The following is a 6,000-nucleotide window of genomic DNA, read 5'->3' on the forward strand; positions in this document are numbered from 1 at the left end:
GGTGTAAAAGATTTGTTCAAGACCCCTAAGAGTGACATGATGTGGGTTACATTCATGTTCTCTTAGTGTGCCTTGAACACCAAACTTGTTCCTCACTATATGTTGCACACAATGATTCATTCAAGTGCATATCAAGTTGATTTGAATTTCATGAACCTTGATTTATTAACTATTTTTAAAAGCATGTAAAACATAGGTTGCCTCCCATGAAGCGCTTCTTTAGCGTCACTAGCTTGACGTTCTGCCTTTATCAGGGTGGTTGGTAGTGCTTCAAGTCCTCCCCCCTTGCAGTAAATCTATCTCCATTGGCTTCATCAAGGATCTCCACGTGTTCCAAGGAGAGGACTCTGTTGATGGTAAAAACTTTAGGTAGCTAAGATGGGATGGTGGGGAGATCGGGGGGAATGGCTGGGAAGTAAGCTGAGATTACTTTATCCCCTGGAGAGAAATCCTCTGTAGGGATCTTCTTGTTCCTCCACCTCCTTGGTACCTTCTTCTTTGTTTCTTTTGATGTTGCCTTGCTCTTTGTGACCTCCTCTTCCAAATAGGTTTCGTTGCTGGTCTCATATAGCTCTGGTGGTTTAGGTTCCTCCTGATTTTCTTTGAGCTGTGACAGCTGCTGATTGCCTTGTTCCTCAACTAAGGAGATTTCCAGATGTGCTGGTTGTGCTTCAGTACTTATTTCTTCCTTCAGTATCTCACTGTGATCTTTGCTTGGTTCTTTGTTCTCTTGATCTGTTTCTTGTGAGGGCTTGAAAACATTGAAACTGAGTTATTCATCATGGATCCTCAAAATTAGCTCCCCTCGCTCCACATCTATAAGTGCTCTGGTGGTAGCCAGGAATGGTCTTCCCAATATAATTGGGTGCAGGTGACTCTCTTCCATGTCCAAGATGACAAAGTCTGTGGGCAGGGAGTATTTTCCAACCTTCACTAGCACATTTTCAACCACTCCTACTGCTTATTTTTTAGTTTTGTCAGCCATCTTGATAACTACATCTGTGGGTATTATCTCATTGATCTGTAGCCTTTTCATAAGTGATAAAGGCATTAAGTTGATGCTTGCTCCGAGATCGCAAAGTCCTTTATCAAACATTGTTTCTCCTATGTTACAGGGGATGTAGAAACTCCATGGGTCCTTCCTTTTTTTAGGCAACTCTAGTTGAATGAGAGCACTGCACTCCTTGTTCATCATTATGGTTTGTCCTCCCTTGAGTGAGCTTTTCTTGGTCAGCAGTTCCTTCATATACTTAATGTATGAGGGCATTTGTTAGAGGGCCTTGATGAATGGTATGTTTACATGGAGAGATACAAACATGTCAAGAAACCTTGAGTATAGTCTCTTCTCTACACAGCCATTTAGTAATTGGGGAAAGGGTGCATAGAGTCTCAGCAGCTCCTTCTGTGTCAGCTCTTTCTGTGTAATTGTGGTTTCTTGATGATTTTCCCCCTGCTTTCCTGCTGAAGTGTCTTTAGGTTGTTCTGATGGGTTGTTCAGCTCTTCCTCAGTCTCCTTATCACTTATAGTCACCATCTTGCAATCTTTCCATTTGACTTTCTTTGCTTCACCTCTTGGATTTTTCTCTGTGTCACTTGGAAACCCATCAGTAGGTTTGGGAATCTTCTCAGATAAGTATCCCACTTGAAATTCCAGCTTCTTGATGGTGTCTCCCTGGTTCTTGATACTGGCTCGCACCTCCTCTTTGAACACCTTGTTATCTTGAATCTCTTTGCATATGCTTTCAAGTATATTCTCAATCCTTGAGAGTCTATCTTCAGATGATGAGGAGTTGAGGTTGGATGGGTGAGTTGGGTTATTTTGGTTTTGGTATGGATGTAGAGAGGTGTTGTTAGGGTGGTGTTGATATGATCTCTGTGTGGAATGTTGGTGAGCTGCATGGTTGTTAGGGTTGTGACGTCTCTGATCTTGGCTTTGATCTTGTTGATTTCTCCACCAAAAGTTTGGGTGATTCCTCCATCCAGGGTTGTAGGTCTTGGAGTATGGGTCATGGTTCTGCCTGGGCGAGTTTTCAATGTAGTTGGCTTGTTCATGCTCACTTTCTGCTTCTGCATTCACTCCTTCTTGAGTTGTTGATGAGGTGGTGATTGCTGCTACTTGGTTCCTCTCCAACTTCTTGGTGAGGTCAGCTAATTGCTTGGTAATGAGCTTGTTTTGGGCCAGCAGTGCATCTACATTGTTTAGCTCCATCACTCCTCTAGTGTTGCCTCTTTCAGAAGCATAGAAATAGTCATTCTCTGCTACAGTCTCAATGACATCTATGGCTTCTTCAATGGTCTTCTTCTTGTTCAGAGATCCCCTGATGAGTGGTCTACTGCCTTCTTTGATTCATAAAAAAGACCTTCATAGAAAATGTGCAGCTGCACCCATTCGTTGAACATATCTGGTGGACACCTTCTTGTCAGGTCCTTAAACCTCTCCCATGCTTCATATAGAGTCTCACCATCTTGCTGCTTGAAGGTTTGCACCTCAGCTCTCAGCCTGTTGATCCGTTGAGGAGGATAGAATCTTGCCAAGAACTTGTTCACCACCTCTTCCCAGGTTGCTAAACTCTCCTTTGGAAAGGATTCCAGCCATTTAGATGCCTTGTCCTTGAGTGAGAAAGGGAACAGAAGTAGTCTATAGGTGTCAGGATGAACACCATTAGACTTCACAGTATCACATATCCTCAGAAAGGTGGTTAGATGTTGATTGGGGTCTTCTTGGACACCTCCTCCGAATGAACAATTGTTCTGAACAAGGGTGATGAGCTGTGGCTTTAGTTCAAAGTTATTGGCATGTATGGTTGGCCATTGGATGCTACTTCCGCAATATCTTGGGTTTGGATTGATGTATGAACCCAGAACTCTTCTCTCTTGCCCAGCATGATTTGCTAGACCTTCTCTACCATGGTTGTGAGCCTCTTCTTCATGATGGTTCTCCATATTCTCGTCCATATCTAGTTTAAAGTACTCCTCCTCTACCTCAGCACCAACTACTCTCTTTCCCCTTGCTTCCCTCCTTAATCTAAGGTCCTCTCAGGTTCAGAATCAAAGGAAGTTGAAGCCCTGTTTCTTCTCCCTGTCATACAACCAACAAGGCACAAGCAAGGAAATAGATGCAGAAAGTAATTTCTACAGAAATGCTGTTAGTGTGAGTGATGCAATATATCAAACAGTTAGTGGGTTAGTAGACTGAATTGTAAACAACTAAGAAATGGGTAGGGGGAAGAGAAGAAAATAACTGAACAGAAAGTAAATTACTCAAATGAACTTAAATCAAACAAAAGAAAAAAATGCTCAATCTAGTTATCCTCCAATTTAATCATTGTTGATACAAAATCAATCCCCGACAACGGCACCATAAACTTGATGCACGGAAACTTGTCTCTCAACAATTTTCCTTCGGCAAGTATACTGAATTGTCGTCAAGTAAAAACTCACAATAGAGTGAGGTCGAATCCCACAGGGATTGATTGGTCAAGAAACTTTAATTAGAGGAATATTCTAGTTGAGTGAAGCAGAATTTGATTTGAGATTTGCAAAAAATTAAATGGCGGGAAAGTAAATAGCAGAAAATGTAAATTGCTGGAAATAAAGAGCTGAATGTAAATGGCGGAAAGTAAATTGCAGAATCTTAAATGGGAATGGGGAAGATGCTCATAAAAGTAAATTGCAGAAATTAAAGAGAATGGGTAAGATCAAAAATGGGGAATTAATTGGGCTTAGGAGATGTTGCATTCTCCGGATCAAGTTCATTTTCATCTCTTCCTCAATCAATGCGTTCATTGATCTCCTTGGCAATCTTAAGTGATCGAATTACAATTCCTTGTAATTCAATCTCTCAAATCTTGATCAATAGCCAATTCCTTGGTCAATTGCTCATGAGAAAAGATGAAGTATGGTCACTGATTATACCACATGCATTCCCAAATCAAGTGTTGGTAGAATTATAGTCACCATATCCATCCAATCCCAATTCGGTCCAACATGAGAAAGCATTTCTAGCATGATCTCTTCATTCCTCTTCCAAGGTTCAGAAGAGATCCAAGTATGAATAGCTTCTTTTCCAAGATAACTACCCAATTGGATGAAGATTGAAAGCCTTCTAGTAAAATCAATAGAAAAGATAGAAGAAGAATAATGAAAACTAATATTTATCCATCAAATTACAACAGAGCTCCCTAACCCAATGAAAGGGGTTTAGTTGTTCATAGCTCTGGAAATCAAAAACAAAGATGGAAAATACATTATGAAAAGTAAAACTAGAAGTGCAGAGAAAGTAAAATTATACAGAGAGTAGTTCTTGATGAGATATTTTGGAGGAAAATAAATTTCTCCAAAAACACCCAAATCTAACCGGCAAGTGCACCGGGTCGCATCAAGTAATAAAAACTCACGGGAGTGAGGTCGATCCCACAGGGATTGAAGGATTGAGCAATTTTTGTTTAGTGGTTAATTTAGTCAAGCGAATCAAGGTTTGGTTGAGTGTTTTGTGATTTGCAGAAATTAAATTGCATGGAATTAAAGAGAACATGAAATAAATTGCTGAATCTTAAAGAGCAAGAAATTAAATAACAGAAACTTAAAATGCAAGAAATGTAAATTGCGGAATCTTAAAGTGCAAGGAATGTAAATTGCTTGAAATGTAAAGGGGATTGGGATGTGGAATTGCAGAAATTAAACAAGGAAAAATTAAATTGCATCAAACAGAAGAGGGAAAGGGAATTGGGATTGAACCGGATATGAAGCAGAAGAGTAAATGAACATAGAAAGCAGTAAACAGAGAAGTGAAATGGGAAATTCAGATCTCAGGACCCAGAGACTAGAAAACCAAGTCTAGATCTCAATGCCTTCCTAGATCCAACAAGAACAATTGCAAGAAAATTGTAAATTGCAAAGATTATAGCTGAAGAACAATTAACCGGAAATGAAATTCAATTAACAGTAAAGAAACAGAGAGATCCAAGATTGAGATTGAAACAGAATTTCTTCAATTCTCCAATCCAAGATCCAAGACAAATGTAAAATGAAATAGAAAGCAATGAAAGCAAAGAAATTAAAGTTCAAAAGCTCTCTGAAAACTATTATGAAAATTCCAAAAGGAAAGCTCCCCGAAGAACTTGAATTCTATCCTATTTATACACTTTCTTCAATTGATCTTCAAGCCTTGAGTTGGGCCTTTGCTCTTCGTGGAATTGGGTTGAAAGAGGCCTTGGTTGATTGCTCTTGAAGTTTGGAGAAGAACCAAAGTGAACCAATTGAACCGGTTTTTAGGTTAGCAAAAGTTGGACCAAAAGTTTGAGCCAAAGTTAGGGGTCTAACTTTGGCTCCAACTTTTCATAGCAGCAAACACATTTTTCTGGTATGAACGTTGGTGCCAACGTTAGGGGTCTAACTTTGACCCTAACGTTGGCCTTGTCTAGTGTGCTTGTGGTGCCAACGTTAGCCTCCAAGTTAGGGGGCTAACGTTGGCGCAAACTTTTGCTCTTTTCCCTTATATTTTCATGTGCCAACGTTAGCCTCCAAGTTAGGGGTCTAACGTTGGCGCAAACGTTGGATGGCCAGGGAGGAAATCATGTGCCAACGTTAGCCTCTAAGTTAGGGGGCTAACGTTGGCGCAAACTTTTGGTGCCCAGGGGAGAATTTTCAAGCTCCAACGTTAGCCTCCAAGTTAGGGGGCTAACGTTGGGGCTAACTTTTCAACCAAAAGTTTGTGCAAAAGTTTGATGCTAACTTTAGGTCCAGCTTCTTGCTTCCTGGTTCAATTTCACTTATTCCATTGTCCTCTCTTCACTCCTAGCCATTCCTTCTTGCTTCAACCTTTCTCCAAGCTTTCTTCTCCTATCATTAATCAACCAAACTCATCAAAGCTATGCTCAAAATCATGAGATATTCATTCTTTCATAATATGCAACAAATATAGCATAAAACCTCATGAAATGGCATGAATTCATATATGGTTGGTTCAATCAAGGGAAACATGAAAATCTACTCAATTAG

The 6,000-nt window shown here is 40.1% G+C and overlaps 1 non-coding gene across 1 annotated transcript; it reads left to right on the plus strand.

The window, feature by feature from the left end:
- Positions 1 to 2,395: 2,395 nt before the first annotated feature.
- On the plus strand, positions 2,396 to 2,502 carry LOC112768008 (small nucleolar RNA R71). Its single transcript, XR_003185447.1, has one exon. It is a non-coding gene; the product is annotated as a small nucleolar RNA R71 (small nucleolar RNA).
- Positions 2,503 to 6,000: the final 3,498 nt, after the last annotated feature.

This window comes from Arachis hypogaea, chromosome 17 (genome assembly GCF_003086295.3).
Source record: "Arachis hypogaea cultivar Tifrunner chromosome 17, arahy.Tifrunner.gnm2.J5K5, whole genome shotgun sequence".
Lineage (NCBI taxonomy): Eukaryota > Viridiplantae > Streptophyta > Magnoliopsida > Fabales > Fabaceae > Arachis > Arachis hypogaea.